The sequence below is a fragment of the Panthera tigris genome, chromosome B2 (assembly GCF_018350195.1).
Source record: "Panthera tigris isolate Pti1 chromosome B2, P.tigris_Pti1_mat1.1, whole genome shotgun sequence".
Classification (NCBI taxonomy): Eukaryota; Metazoa; Chordata; class Mammalia; order Carnivora; family Felidae; genus Panthera; species Panthera tigris.
In genome coordinates this window covers 102,205,983-102,222,505 of record NC_056664.1, presented here as the reverse complement: position 1 = coordinate 102,222,505, position 16,523 = coordinate 102,205,983, and the positions used below count along the sequence as shown (strand labels likewise).

Genomic DNA, 16,523 nt, shown 5'->3' with positions numbered 1-16,523 from the left:
AAAATGTTGTACATTCTGTGCTTAGAAATGGATTCTAAATTCGCTTGCAATGAACGATATAACCATGGCTTTATAATGACAAAATTGGGCTTTCTCATTGACAGAAGAGAATTTTAATATGTATTTCCAGGCATTTTATTTATTGAACTAATATAATTTAAATCTTAAGTGAATTAAAAAGTATGTGTAACATTAGGTATGTGGCTCTAAGTGATTGATGATGATGATTATGGAAAACAGCTGTAAATACCTGGGGTCCAGCCGACTTAATGAGTACTTGTGAACTTACCAAGGTTTTGATGGTTTTGTCTGATAGTGAATGAAGTTCACCGTACAGTCTGACCAATTTTTACTTGCTATTGTGCACTTGTAAATCCTATAAGACTAAGACACTAAAAACTGGACGTTCTATCTATTCCAATATTCGAAACACAGTTCAATTAAAGTCTTCTGTAGTAAGTAAAGTTAATTGAAAATTATAATTTAAAACTACATCTGGTTCTTATTTATGTGATGGCTAATTATTAACATCCTAACATTAGGCATTTTAGGCTAATTGTTTATTATTTTCAACAATAACAAAAAAGATGTTTAAGAAAATACAAGGCTAATATATTTCAGATTACCAATGAGGAGGAAAACTGAAAATAACTGATTTATGCTTATTTTTGATTGATTGAATTCATTTTGTCTGAAGCCCTTAGTGATGTCTTTGGAAATTTCTGTCCCTTTTTTTCCTCTCCCCCCTTCCATGAATATTTATGTGATTTAGAAGGCATCACATTTTTTGCATATTCTTTTCCCAAAGGAACATTTTTTCCCCCATTTTTAATCACTTCATAGGTGAATTGCTCTCTGATAACCAAGGGAATTAGTGGGCCAGACTTCCCTTTTATGTAAATCTAGGTGATCAGAGTGTCTTAGTTTGCCACTTGAGCTGAATAAAATTGAATATACCTTTGCCTTTCATTGTCTTTTCACACATTATGTAAATTGGTAAGAATAAAGTAATGTGATTGAAAGTATGGTTTGACAGACAATATCATGTAATATAATATCCAAATACTTATAAGCTAGAAATAGTGCCTTGAGGCACCACATTTATTGTGAATGAGCATTTGCACTTATACATTTTTGTCTAGAGCTCAGACTTGCACAATAAATCACTTACGGTAGAAAGTAGAACCGGTTTCAAAAGGGTAACAAAGAAATAGCAAATGCCATTTCTTCCCGCAAAGCGCTTTCAGTCTATTTGGGGAAGTAACGCACAGAGACATAAGACGGAAGTCAGGTTGTAAATACACAGAGTTAATAATAATAGCAATTCTATATGGATTGACATGGACATTATAAATTCTCTTTCTGTATTTTATATGTAAATAAATGCAATACATAGAAAAGCTTAATCCAAAAGTGGCACTCGGGTGCATTTCCTAATAATTTGGACACAACATAAGAAAGTCATGAGGCGCCTGGGTGGCTCAGTCGGTTCAGCGTCCAACTTCAGCTCAGGTCATGATCTCACGGTTTGTGGGTTTGAGCCCCGCATCGGGCTCTGTACAGACAGCTCAGAGCCTGGAGCCTACTTCAGACTCAGTGTCTCCCTCTCTCTCTGCCCCTCCCCACTCACACACTCTCTCTCTCTCTCTCAAAAATAAATAAACATTAAAAAAAATTTTTTAAGAAAGTTCAGTAGTTGATTCTTAACAGGAATCACATAATACCATCTCACCCTAAGCCAGATCAAGGCATCCCATTCCCTGCTTCGTCGGCGTGGTCTGTGTGGATTCCAGCTCACTCCCAGCTCATCAGGAAATGGCATTACTCTTTCAAACCTTCATACCTATTGAAAGGCTCCGTATCTTTCAACCAAGTTTCCTCCTTTCCAAAGGAATCAAAATTTTCAACACTGAGGTTTTGAGTCTTATTTATTTTCTAAAGACAATTATTCAAACCAATATATATTTGAGTAAATGTCAAGGACATTTGTCACTGAAACTTGAACTGCTTAGTTATTCAGATAACAAAATGAAAATATGCTTTTTTGTTTTGTTTAACCTTGGCATAGAAAACCATCTCATTTTAATGGGAAATGTGGGGGGAGTCCCATTTTGTCCTGGTTAGTGGGAGGGCCATCCGTGAATGGATTTGCTGATACTAAACAAGGTGTTAGAGAATAGCAATTAAGAACGTGACCTCTGGAGTCAGATTGCCTAAATTCAAATCCCCAGTTCTGCCACTTACTATCTGTGTGACCTTGGACACCTTCAACTTGCTAAGTCTCAATTTCCTCATACGTAAAATGCAGACGATAATGTTGCCAACATCAGAGGACTGTTGAGATTAAAGGAGATGAGTCACGTAAAGTACTTTGTGGGCTCAATAGATATAAACCACTCACATTTCTACTATTCCACATGGCTTCTCTCTTCTCAAAAATGCAATCTTGTCATGCAACGCTTTGAACCCTGACTGTTCCTTCATTTCCATTGTTTCCATTAACGTGGAAATGAAGAAACCATAAATACATAACTTTATGTAATTGTATAATTACAACCATGTATACACTATGTACATGTATATATATAACCATATAGGAATTGTGAAAAGATTCAAGTAAGATTGTCTAATAGAGTATTTTTGTCCTCAGGATAGTGGTTGCTTTAAATCTGCAGCTTTGGAACAGAATTTAAATGACACCTTAATGGCTTTGTCATCATAACCACATAAAAGGTCTGGCAAGATGTGTAAATCTGTGCATATGGGCACAGTTGGCAAGCCCTGTGAGTTGAAATCGAACCCACCCAACAAGTTGTTTCATCAAAACAGTGCCTGGAAATGTTTGCATTTTGTGGCGTGGTGGTTGGCTTTCCAGCTAAACCCGTGAGTGGTGAGTGTGTGCAGTCAGAATAGCATGGGGCAGGACACTCTGTCCCTCCAGATTGGGGAGCAGCTGGAGGGAGTCATGCTTAACTGACATTTGACAGCTGTCCATCAGCTTTTAATCATGAGAAGAGCTTCGTGACGCAGCAGCTGCCTTCGGCAACCAGAGACCCCAAAGAGAAAACGCAACTGCCCGAAGTAGCAAAGCTTCCCTTGCACTCGCCCCGGCTCCCAGACCTTCCAGTGACTCTGGAATCTCTCTCAGCTAAAAACATGACCTTCTCTGAATCCAGGAAAGAGTTCTTTAGGAGCACTGCACTTTCTCTTTCGTTTTTCAAGGGAGGATGATGATTCTTTTCTGTTTCTGGGCGCTCGTGAAGATTTTCTGGGTCAGACTAAAGAGTCCATCAATAACCATTGTGGCTGAACAGACTGGCTCGCCTGCACCCATTAGCTCGCTCTCTAGTTCCCTATCTATTTGTAGATAATGAGACAAAGGATGTGAGACAACAGGATATACCTGTGGCTACTGTTAGGTAGACATGCTGATGAGTGGAATCTTCCTTTTAGCAAAGATTAAACATATCGGTGGAATGTCTCCTGATCTGCATCACTGAAGGTTTGTTTACTGTTTTGGACCCGCAGAGTGTGAAACAAAATTGACAGTCTGCATCCTAACTGAAGGTGCATGCGTTTATGATATGCTGGTTTTATTTGTGCATCATTGCATCGCGCTTTGCCAGACGTTGTGAAGAGACCACTGCAAGTTAACAAGTCGCTTGCATGGCTGCATGCATGATTTCATTTACTCCAGGGTCTAGCCAGCGCATTCAGCTTTATTTGTTAACCTGGCAGAACATTATTTATTAATGAGTTCTTCATGCTTTATTAAGCCTAATGTCAAAACACCTCCGTGGGACCCTAGCAGGCATGTTTTCCCTTTGTGGAAAAGACCTTCCAAAGAAAATGAAAAATTATGCAGCAATGCGCCAGTTAAAACCCAACAGATATCAGTTCAATTTCTCTTGAACCTGTCAGATGCTATTTCTGAATCTTTGGGAAAGATCTGAAGCGAATGCAGAGGAGAACTGAAATTAGAGAATGTCAGTCATTAGAATCCCTTCAAATCAAAGCAAAGCTTCTGTGGCCCCAGGAAACGAGTGGACTCTTTAGCAGGCCAAAGCTAACAAGTTCAGCAGGAGGGGGAAGCACAGATTCAGTCTCCACAATAGTAGTGAGGAACTACGGATTTAGGCAGATACCATAATAATTTGAGATTAGTAACAAAGTGAAATAACAAAGCACGTCTGAGCCAGAAGGGGAATGGGCACAATTCTAAAACTATGCTAGGACTTTGCGGGAGTTGCTGGTGGGAAAGGAGAAAAAGCTCCTACTGCTAGGGCCAAGGAGAACAACCGAAGGGTATGACAGCAAAAAAAGCCAAAAGACAAAAAACAAAAACATGGGTCTATCAGCTGAGCCTTGTCCTGGTTTCATGGAGCAGCTGTTTCAGCAGAGCCAGATAGGTTATAGCATTGGGGAAATCCAGGCAACTGGAGATACCAAAGAGTAGGTGAGTTCTGGTATCATACTATGAAACGTCAGAACATACCATCAGTCACTTGTAGGGAGAACCAGAAAAGGAGCCAACTGGGATTCAGGGTTCCAGGCAAGAAGATTGGATTTCTCTGTCCTGAGTTTCTTAACAGAAAACTACAAGACAGAAACCCTGGTGTGAAGAGAGCTAGGGAGTAATTACTTTCGCTCAGCGATCTGTGCACAGGGCACAGGACAGATGAAGTCTATTTTTAGTGAGATCCGACAACAGTCGTGCTAGATGCTGAGACTGAGGCTGTGTCTGCCCTTCCTGCCGGCCACCAAGTATCCACGTGCCCTGATTAGCGCCAGTGATTTCTGTTCTTTGGGGCATGGAGAAAATGGGCTCGGATACAGTGTCCGCAAAGAGAGCTTTGTGTCTTATAATTTTGCAGTCTTGCCCTTCTAATAACTTAAAGTTGACATGGCAGACCGTTCACTAAGTAGATATATAGACGTTGTTACTATTCTAATTGTTTCTGACATACAGGTAAGTCATGATCATGGAGTTCTTATCACGTGCTACTGGGAATAAAAACATGTCCCACTGACAAAACTTATGTCCGAGTGAGGAAATACCCATGTACAAATGTAATGTTATTATATGGTAAAAAGTTGTCAAGGTCATGAAGGAGAAAGCTGAGGAACAGTCACAGTTTGGAGGAAGCTAAGGGCATATGACAACTCAATGCAGTGTGGGATCCCGAATTGGATTCTGGACTAGAAAAAGTACATTCCTGGAAAAACTGGTGGCATCCAAATAAACTCTAGAGTTTAATTTTAAGTATCGTACCAGGACTAATTCCTTCCTTTTGCCAGTGTGGTTACATGAGATATTAACGTTAGGGGAATCTGATTGAAGGATATAATGGCAACTTGCTGCAACTTTTCTATAAGCCTAGATTCATTTCAAATTAAAAGTTTAAAAATTGATACATCCTATAGGGAAGGTGCAAATGCATACATGAGATAAAAAGATCATGAAGGGGCACCTGGACATCCAAGGATAGGAAAAGGACATTTCCAGGGAGAGAACAGGATGGGTCAAGGCATGAAAACAGGAAAAGAGAGGGCTCTTCTGGGAAAGAAAAAAAAAAAAAAAAAAAAACAATATACAATGAAAGCATTATAGCCCACGTGGAAGGCTTGGGATATAGTTACAGGCAAAGAAAGAGGCAAGAAGGCGAATGGAACATGGAAGATTAGCAAGGAACTTGATTTGCTTGAGTTCATCACATGTGAAGTGGGGGGCAGAGAGGGATTGGGAGGTTGTCAAGGTAAAATTGGGAAAGATTTTGAATGCCAAACATTGGTATTGACCTGCCTCTCCCATGCCACAAAGTAGCCCTGGGCATGTGTCAGCTTGTTCCCCAGAGACTGTAAGTACTTTACAACTGGAACTGTGTCTTATATTGGCATATCTGGGGACAAGTGTATAGAGGAAATATTCTAGGTTGGAATGTTGCAAAGGAAAGGGAGGAAGCTGCCCAGAGAGCCTGAACCTGCAGGCCAGAAGACAAATGCCTGGGAGAAGAGCAAAGAGGGCATAACAACTAACGTGAAGGCTCTACGACCCACTGCGGTGGGCAAGTGAAGGGAGTTAAAAACACAAGGCAATATATTTAGAGTTAACGACTGTTGCTTAAATGCTCGGATAGAGAGAAAATTGAGTGAGAGTTCTTTGATGGAATTGCAAAAGTAAACATGTCTAAATTAATCAGAAGTCTACTGAAATGTTGAATAATATTGGAAACTATGTTTGGAAGCATTTTTGATCCAGTTAATATACTTGTTAATAGGAAACCCTAACGTGCCACCACAGCTTTTGTTTTTCCCACCAGGACTTACAGCGTTTAGATATTGGTGTTGTGATTGTAGGGTTCAAGAGGAGGAGTGGTAGATGAGAGGAGTGCTCATTGCTCTGGTACAATAAATGGGAAAAGAGCCTTAAAACATCAACATCACCACGTAGCCCCGCACATCCTAACCCAATGCCAGGACTCCCCACAGGGAAGAGCCAGTAGGGGTTTGGAATATCCACCCTGACCGTGACCACAACTTTGCAGAAGGCCGGGCCTGCTCTCATTGAAATCACCTCTGTGGTTCCTGGAGGCAAGAGTCCTACTAACTGTCTAACTCGTACAGAGCCCCAGGTAAGCAAACAGCTCACCTGTTAGCAAGCTGAAGCTCCATCAACACAGACCTGTGTGATCTGGGATCAGTGAGAGGCAGTTACAGACCATACCCACAGCCATGCCTGAAATACAGAATTCCGGGTGCCTGTTCTCACATCAAGTCACTCCCGAGCATGACAGTATATCTCTCTAACGTATTTCCCTTAAGGATGCAAAACAGTGCAGGGGATATAACCTATGCACGTGTCACGTGAGGGTGCTTTTTCCTCCCATTCATTATGTTTTAGACATTAGCAATCACCTTACATGATCTTTCAACAATCCCAAAGCCTCTGAGCACTCCGAGTCTATTTTGGATTCTATTTGATTCTTCTAGCTTGGCCTGTTGTGCCAAGTATTTTCTGTGCCACTACAGTGTCATAAATGGAAATAGCTTTTTGGTCCTTCTGTGTAATCCAGAAATGAAGCTAGTTTTTAACACGTTTCCTCCTGACATATATAAAGTTAAACACTTGTCTTGGAAAATGAAGTCTCTATTTTCATGGAATGTGGCATAATATTAAGAAATATATTCATGAGACTCATAAAAAATTCCTAAAGTTAATAGAAAGGAAGCTCACTTAGATGGGCATCATATAAAATGTTCGTAAAATGTTATCTGTAATTTTATTATAGTGAAAGTTGCTTCTACAACTGGTCTTAGAAACCAGTGACATCCTGGAAATCAAATCTGCAGATGCTATGAAAATCTGAGGAATACCACATACCGTGGAAGCTAGCATCAAGACTTAGATCTGCATTGGCTACAACGCTGAGCCAAATCTGGGGCAATAAAATGAAATGAGAATAAATGAAAAGTTGCATCCTCCAGTCAAAAGAAAAAAAAAAGTGCATTGGGAAGAACCTGGAAGAACCACACATTAAAGATTCTAGCATTAGGGGCGCCTGGGTGGCTCAGTCGGTTAAGCGTCCGACTTCGGCTCAGGTCATGATCTCACGGTCCGTGAGTTCAAGCCCCGCGTCGGGCTCTGTGCTGACAGATCAGAGCCTGGAGCCTGCTTCAGATTCTGTGTCTCCCTCTCTCCTGACCCTCCCCCACTTGCACTCTGTCTCTTCCTGTCTCTAAAAAACGAATAAACATTAAAAAAATTAAAAAAAAAAAAGATTCTAGCATTCATTCAATTATTAACAGTATGAGTTAGTGAGATGACGTCACTGCCCCAAGGATCTGAGAGGACCTTAGATTCAATTTGTAGGAAGAACATTTCCAGAGCAGAGAGGATGACGGTTTCTCCTGCTGTAGGTTGAGCATCCCCACAGCCATGCTGAGATATCGCAGGATCCTGTGAGAGGTGTAGTCTAACTGGACCAGAGACAATATGTGTTTGGAGTAGGGCACCTACAACTGTAAAAGGCTAATAAGGAGCACCCTGCAGGGATGAGAATGTTTGACTGGGAGAAAATAAGATAGAGTGAAATATAGCAGAGGACTGAAAACCGTCTTCAATATTGGCAGGCCGCCATGGGGAGCACGGAGGAGAAGCACACGACAGAACAAGGGGAAAAGAGTAGCTGACACAAGTATGTAAACCGCGTCTCAATTTATGTGCAAATTGTAGAGTCATTACGGCCGAGATGCCCACAGGCGGCAAGTTGTCCCTGATCTGGCAAAGCCCATCGACGTGCCACCAGTGCCGAGGGAGCTCTTCCTAAATGTGCCTGGCCTGTGTGATCTTGGCTCCTGGTCTCTCTGAAGGGCCACAGTTTTTTGTACCTCCTACACCTAGATCTGAGAAATGGCTCAAGCCTTAAAGGAGCATGGTTCATCTTCTTAGGAATACACCAGAGGGTCCATTTGCCTTCTGGAAATGTAAGGAAACATCAGTTTTTCTCCACTAAGCCATGAACGCAGCCCTTAAGCCACTTCTGGTCATCGTAGTTGGTGTTCGCGTTGCCACTGCTTAAGCTGGAGAAGTGCTAATAGTTTTTCTTGTCCATCATTTTCTCAGCGATAAAAGCAGCTGCTAAGAGGCTAAAATAAGCTAAAATCCCTTACGACATGAATCGTGATCACAGATTTTTTTTTTTTAATGCATTTTGTTGTTGTTCATTTAATTGAAGGTCCAAGACTACGAAAGGCTCTTGCTTTCAAATTATGCAGTGAAAATGTGGGATATACCTAGAGGGGCATACAGATGAGTGAGGCTACAAAATCACTTCTGCTCACATGGAACTTTTATTTCCTAATTCCAGTTTGTAATTACTACTAGTAATGAATATTTTATCTACGCGTTTTAGGACCCTTTCCATTTGACTCCATCTGGTGTCTTCACAATCCCATCTTGACATTTTTGCCACGGATGATGTATCAATTTTGCCACCTTGGTCCTTGACAGGAAAACCAGAGACCATGAACAACCTGGGCACGATGTCAAAATTCTGTTCGAATGATAGGTTCCATGGATTTTAAAGATAAGTTGAAAGTAAATTATGCTGTTACTTGAGAATTGCCTTGAAAGGAGGAAGACCTTGACCTTTACGCCACTGCTCGCCAAAACACACAATTAATCATCTTTGTTCCTATTTTCTCTTCAGCCCTTCCTTCTCCCACTTCTTCCCTTTCTTTCACTTTTTCCCTCCTGATGCCCAACCGGTCAGTATTTGAAGTTATATCCTTCAACTGATATTTCTAACCAACTTAAATTCAAACTTGCACACCAATTCCTAGCATAAAGGATTTCAAAATAAAAATTGGAACGAGAACAGGTACTTTTCATCTTCTGCTTAAGCAGCTTTTTAATTACAATGAGTACCCAGAATTTGAATACCAAATTGTTTATTCTAGGACCATTTAGTGAGTTGGTAAAAAGAAAGACAATACTCAGTAGAAAAGCTGAGAGTATACAGGAAGAGAAAATGTAGGAAGAGGAAACATAAAAAAGGAGAAAATTGGGTCAGAATAATTAAATGCTTGAGAATTGTACACAGGGAACATATTTTTTAAAAGAAAGTTATGAAAGAGAAGATAGACAAGGTTTTTTCCCTTCCATAGTAAAAAAAAAAAAAAGAACTACGAATGAATATCTTTTTAAAGATTTAAAGTATATAATTAATAATTCTCAAAGCAAAACAGTGCCCAAATTTAGCATATGTTTAATAAAACGTTGCTTAACTGAATTGAATCAACTGCAGAGAATGTATGGTTTCACCGAAAATACAGAATGGAAGAAGGAGCCTTATACACATTTCAATTTGGCAATAATGAAGTGATTCTGAAAATGGGTACAGCCCGCATGATCCCCCACCCACAATTCCAATGTACTGTAACTGGGCTCATTGCTGTGCTCTTTTGTGGGTTTTAACCCTATTCTCCCTGTTTGCCTTTAGCTAGATCCAATGTATTCATTGCCCAGGGATATTTATTGAGCTTCGTGTAGTTCTATAACCACCATATATGAGAATTGAACATATTGTAATTCAAGGCAATCTCTGGTCTTTAGAAACTGATAAAATTAATGGTATCTCTTTGCATCATGATTTACAATTTACAGAGCACTTTGCATAAAATCTTATAAAGTAGCTGAAACGGGCATTATTATCCCCTTCTCAAAATTGAAAAAGCTAAATCTCAGAGAAGTTAAAAAAAAAAAAAATCTTACCTAGGGTCACTGAATAAGTAAAGGGGGCCACTCTATTTATTCCTACAGTGCAGATCTAAGAAACATATCTATAGTGGGGTGCCTAGGTAGCTCAGTTGGTTTAAGGTTGGACTCTTGATTTCAGCTCAGGTCATGATCTCATCGTTCATGAAATTGATCCTCACTTCGGGCTCTGTGTTGACATGGAACCTGCTTGGGATTCTCTCTCTCCCTCTCTCTCTCTCTGCCCCTCTCCCCACCCCCACTCTCATAATAAATACATAAATAAATAAACAAACAAACAAACACTTAAAATAAAAACATTTTTCAAAAAGAAACATAACTATAGCTTGTCTTAAAGTGTGGCCTGGTCAGGGTATCTGGGTGGCTCAGTCGGTTGAGCGTCCAACTCTTGATCTCGGCTCAGGTCATGATCTCACAGTTTGTGAGTTCAAGCCCAGCATCAGGTTCTGCGCTGACAGTGCGGGGCCTGCTGGAGATTCTGTCTCTCCCCCTCTTTCTCTGCCCCTCCCCTGCTCATGCTCTGTCTCAAAATAAATAAACATGAAAGAACGTGGACTGGTCAGATTTGCAGTCACCTAGGCAATGAGAGGACGGGTTCTCTTGGTGGGACACAGGCTGGGCCCTTGCACTGATAACTTTCTTTAGTTCTTCCGAGCAGTATGATTCTCAGTGCCATCCTCCCTCCACCAAGAAGCATCTGGCCTCGGTCTTTTTGATAGTCACAAAGACTGAATGATGCCATTGGCATTTAGTCTTGAGGAGCAAGGGATAATGTCTAGGAAAGTAACCAACACCCACAATGAGAAGATCTTCAACCCTAACCAGGGCAATGCCCCTGTTGAAAAGCAGGTTGGGGGTTAGTTACTAATAGTGAGTTATTCATAGATTTTTTTTTAAGCCTGGCACTCCTAACCTAAATTTGATGATTATCAGAATTTATCAATTGACCAAGAACCTGACCCCTGGCCAGCGCTCAGAGGCTTCCTGCAAATGCACGTACAACATCGGAGTTTCCTTAGTTTTCACAAAAAAACATGTCATCAGTGCCTCGACAATGTAGTTTTGAGTTGGTCAGGTTTTCAATGGCTGCTATTCCTTGCTAAACGTTACTGGTAGCTTTTCAGTCATCATTATCTCTTTGTTCATTATTAGGTATTTAGTTAACTCTGAAGCGTTTGGTAATCCTTTTACGAATAGTATTTTTGGCCTATTACTTATAGTAACTATACCTTAGGACATGCTATATGCTGCAGTGCAAAGATGGGTTATTCCTGCAACCTACTGCTAAAGTGGATATTTGCACAAACTCCTCTTCAAAAGCTACATATGTAGTATTGTACAACAGAGCATATATGATATAGAATGGAAAACTATATAATAATAGTATACTGTACTGATAATATAATTTACTATCGTATAATTATACCGATATAGACCAGTACAATATAGTATAATAGTATCATATAATATGGTGCAGTATAGTATTATTATCACCAAGAGTGCCTTGTCCATTGTAAAGTGGAAACAGGTGACCTAAATGAGCGACGGGGTCTTTTTTCCTACCAAAAGGGCTGCCTACCAGAGTTGTTTAAACAAAGAATTGGGAGCCTCTGAGTGATATAGTGCAGCATGAGCTGAGCAGGTGTCAGGGGCTTGGACTTCTTACTCAGAATGGTTGGCATCAAGCAGGGGGAGTGAGTTACCTTCACTACCACTGTCCTTTTTAAATTTTTTTTTGTAACGTTTATTTATTTTTGAGACAGAGAGAGACAGAGCATGAACGGGGGAGGGTCAGAGAGAGGGATACACAGAGTCCGAAACAGGCTCCAGGCTCTGAGCCGTCAGCACAGAGCCCGACGCGGGGCTCGAACTCACGGACCGTGAGATCATGACCTGAGCCGAAGTCGGCCGCTCAACCGACTGAGCCACCCAGGCGCCCCACTACCACTGTCCTTAAGGGAGCCCACTAGGCTGCTCTAATGCAGCTCTTTGTGCTTGTGTATTTCTAATGAAGTGTTTTGAGACCCTGTAGCAGAGATGTTATTTTTGTTTTAATATCAACTGGTACCTTTTGTCTACAAGGGCAAGTGTTTCCTCTATAATTTTTATCACCTTGTCTCTGGTTTTGTTGTCGAAAACTACCTGCGTAGTTTTGGGGTTTTTTTCAACACTTTTTATTAAGAAAATATTAGGAAGGAACAATACTAGTAAATTGCAGAATTATAAAAGAGAAGCTTGTACAGCTAAATTTTAAGATACTCTGAGGAACAAAGAGAAAAATATATAAGCCACCAGTGCTGGGTAAGAAAAATGCATGACAATGAGAGTATGAAACGTGATTTACTTGGCCAGCTACTATGTAGGAGAATAAATTCTATAATCTTGACAAAACCTGAGGGAAATGTGAATTGAACAGTAATAAATAACCTTATTAGAAAGAGTTGAAGGTGATATACTGTATCCTCCAGCCTTTATGCAGGAAAATTTCCCATTGATTAGAGCATCAGACCCAAAGTGCACTGAAGGTGAGATCATTTTTAATATACTTCACAATGTCCCTTCTTCTGTGCCACAACCTCCTCAAACTTTATGAGTTGGGAGGTTAGTTGAACCGTGTATGCAACTCCGGAATTCTCAGCCTCTTTCAGGATTAAGTAAATTTTATAACTAATGTTTTTTTTCTATGTTTTTTCATTAATATTCTTGTGCTATTCAGAAGTCAGTCTTCTATGTTTATTAATGTTGTATGTTTAATAACATCTTAATTTGTTTTCTTTGACTAATGTTTTAAAGTTACAAGCACTTTTGTCCATAAGCTTATTTAACCCTCACAATATTACCGTGTGTTTAGAGAGGGTATTGTTTTTCCTGTGTGTTACAGTTGAGAACATTCAGACCTAGAGTGCTTATGTGACTTGCCCAATAATATACACTGAGTAGATGGCCAGTCTGGGGCTCAATATGAGGGTTTCTGCGTCCCAATATTTGGTTAATAAGAATTTTATCATTTGACTTATTACAATTTATATGATAGTTGCATTTCTGCTGAAATGCCTAGTTCTATCATATTTTTATTACTGACCAATATCATAGACTACTAAAGGGCAGTTTGCTTGCTTTATTCAGGCAGTTGCTTGCTCCTTTATTAAAAATTTTTGAGTATCTGCTTTGTGTATTAGGTGGGGGGAGAAAAGAAAAAGAGACATAAGAGATTGCCCTCCAAGAGTATGCGTCCAAAGGGAAAGCAGATAAACATACATGCTCACCACAATGCCAAAATCATTTGTGTAATACAATAAAAAATATATTTAGTCTTTGTTCCCCCTCCCTGCCATTCTGGAACAAAGCTCTTAAAACTGTTGGAATTTTCTGAAGTGATAGGAGCGTCTCACTGTCTGCTAATAATGACTCGTGGGGGAAAAGGGGACTAGAAGAACGAACCATGTGATTCGATGGTTAGAGCTTTCAGCCCCATCACCCAATGTCCAGGGAAGGGAGAGGGGCTGGAGACTGAATTCAGTTACCAGCGACCAGTGATTTAAATTAAGTATGCCTTTGTATGAAATTTCAGTTAAAAACTCTGAAACAATGAAGCTAAGAGAACTTCTGGTTTGGGGACACAATGATGTACTGAGAGGAGACTGCATGGAGTCTTCTGAACTCATAAGTCTTTCAAGTTCTATGAGTCATTGTGGTGAATATTGAACCTGGGGGTAGTGGGGGGGGGGGGGGGGAGGGACTCTTGAATTTGTTAAGGAGTCATTTAGAAATGTGGGTAGCCTGGGGACCCAGGACTCAAGACTAGCATCTGAAGTGAAGGTAGTCTTGTGGGACTGAGCCCTTAACTTGTGGCCCGGGGCGGGGCGGAGGGTGGGGGGGCGGGGCAGGTTGTCAGTGCTAATTCTGGGTAGTTAATGTCAAAATTGAATTGAATTGTAGGAAACCTGCCTGGTGTCAGAGAGTTAGAGAATTGATGATTGTTTGCAAAACCCAAACACCACTGCTCACCATGCCCTGCACAAAATGCCCAATGTGACTCAGGCATTCAGAGTACCTGTGGCCAGTGTGGTATTCTCTCTCTTTGCATTTTTGTTTCCACCATTTGTGCTGTGTACTTATCATTAATTGGTATTGTTTGCCCCCAAACTGTTTGTGCTAATAGTATTCTGTGTAGATATGTACTTTAATTGAGTATTTAGTAATCTTAGAAATACACATGTGAAATTCAAAAGTAATTTCTAGTTGAACTAAAACTTAGTTCACTCTGGAAAGATTCGATAAAGATAAGTTGCAGAAAATTCTATCAAAGTGGGCATGGACAAGACAACTCCAAAAGACTGATGAAAACATTAAAAATCTAAAAAGATTAAAAATAAAATGTATCAATTCCTAGAGTAAAAAATTACCCAAGAAATTACTTCAGAATATACTTACAGAATCACTTTTTATTTTTTTTCAGAATCACTTTTTAAATACCAGTTGTGTAAATACAAATTATAGTATAAAAACTCTACTCAGAATTTCTCACAAGCATCTTTAAGGTTTTACTTTAAAGAAATGAAATGAATTTGTAGACAAAACCTGGCTTGTGACCAGCAAGGAAGAAAATAAGGAACACCAATCATCAGACCCATCAGGCCTTTCTTCTCCTTCAAAAGATGATTTATGTGTTTAAGTTGAAATTAAATGTATAATGTGTGTGTTCATTGTCAAATTCCCACCTTAGCCATTTTTTGCCAATTAATCTACCAACCGTTGGTTTTGATTCTAAAATGAGAGAACTGAGCATACCTCACCTTCATAACTCAACTCTTCCTTCTGTTTTTGGTTAAGAAATTGAAGTTATCACCTGTGAGCCTAGAAGGTGATGTCAAAATTTAAATTATTTGCAATACCATTTTGTCAGGGATTTATGACCCTGGTTTTCATTTAGGGAGAGTTAATAAGCTCCTAGTCAGTAGATGTACTCTCAGATTGACTTTGAAAGAAAAGCACAGCCCTCAAGTTTTTTCCTTCCCTTCCCTTCCCTAAAATAATTTATAAAATAGTGGAGCTATCCTGAATCCACCAAAGTCAGCTTCATTACCCTGCCTCCAGGCCAGCTTCCCCTCATTGTGCTAGACTGTTTAGAAAGGTACTCTAGACGTATGATTTCCTAGGAGATGATTTTGTGATTTTGTTCATTAACCTATAAATGAACCTGACAACCAGCCTATTGAGATTTCTTTTATTCTGTGCATCCAGTCTTAATCTCATCTACTGCTGGCTTCAAACTCTATTTTTTTTAATTTGTTCAGATACTCACTGACTACCTCCTATGTGCCAGGAATTTTGTAGGCACTTGGGATACAAAGACGCCTACCTGTGGTACTTCTATATGAGAGCTGGGAGGGGAGAGTCAGAAAATATCAATAATCATAAAGGAGAAGGAAATTGCCTAGTATATTAGAAGGAAATAAGTACTATGGGTGGGGGGGGGGCTGAGAAACCACAGGATATGGGGGATCAGGAGCAACCATGAATTGGGGAATGGATTGCAATTTTAAGTGGGGTGGTCAAGGTAGATTCATTGAATAAAGACTTGAAGAAAGTGAGGAATGTGGCCATGCGGGAAAGGGAACAGTCATTGCAGAGACTTTCAGGTGGGAGGTACTCAGCATGTTTGAATGGTAAGGAAGAAAGTGCCTGGATGAGTTCAGAGAGATAACTGTTAAAAACATCAGTCTGTGTGCCATGCTGAAAATAACTGGACAGCGAAAATGCCAGCGGTAAAAACAGAGAGACTAGTAAAAGGCTGTTGGAACAACCAGGCAAGAGATGATTGTTTCTCACTCCTAAGTGACGCAGTAGAGACAGTGAGGGGTGGCCAGTTCTAGGCATATTTAGAAGGTAGAACCAACAAGATTCCCTTAGCTTAAATGGAAGAGAGGGCTCAAAGATGACTCCAAGGTTTTTTTCCACCTGGCAACAGGAAGAATGAAGTTGCCATCAACTGAGACAGAGGAGCTATTTTGAGGAGCAGGGTTAGGATGACAGATACAATTTAGGGGGTGCCTAGGTGACTCAGTCGGTTAAGCGTCCAACTCTTGACTTTGGCTCAGATCGTGACCTCACAGCTTGTGGGTTTGGGCCCTGCGTCCAACTCTGCGGTGACAGTGCGGAGCCTGCTTGGGATTCTTTCTCTCCCTCTCTCTCTGCCCCTCCCCTGCTCTTTCCCTCTCGCTCTCTCTCTCCCTGTCTCTCCCTC

General features: G+C 40.4%; 1 protein-coding gene across 3 annotated transcripts in view; it reads left to right on the top strand.

Moving 5' to 3' along the window:
* The window catches only part of HS3ST5 (heparan sulfate-glucosamine 3-sulfotransferase 5), a 151,375-nt gene that overhangs the window by 11,724 nt on the left and 123,128 nt on the right, over positions 1-16,523 (top strand). The window contains exon 1 of one of the 3 annotated variants that reach the window (XM_042985335.1): positions 8,123-8,195. The exons of the other annotated variants lie outside the window; for them this stretch is intronic. The gene's annotated coding sequence lies outside the window, so the exon portion shown is untranslated. Of the gene's footprint in view, positions 1-8,122; positions 8,196-16,523 lie in introns of those variants that run through there. 3 annotated transcript variants of the gene reach the window in all.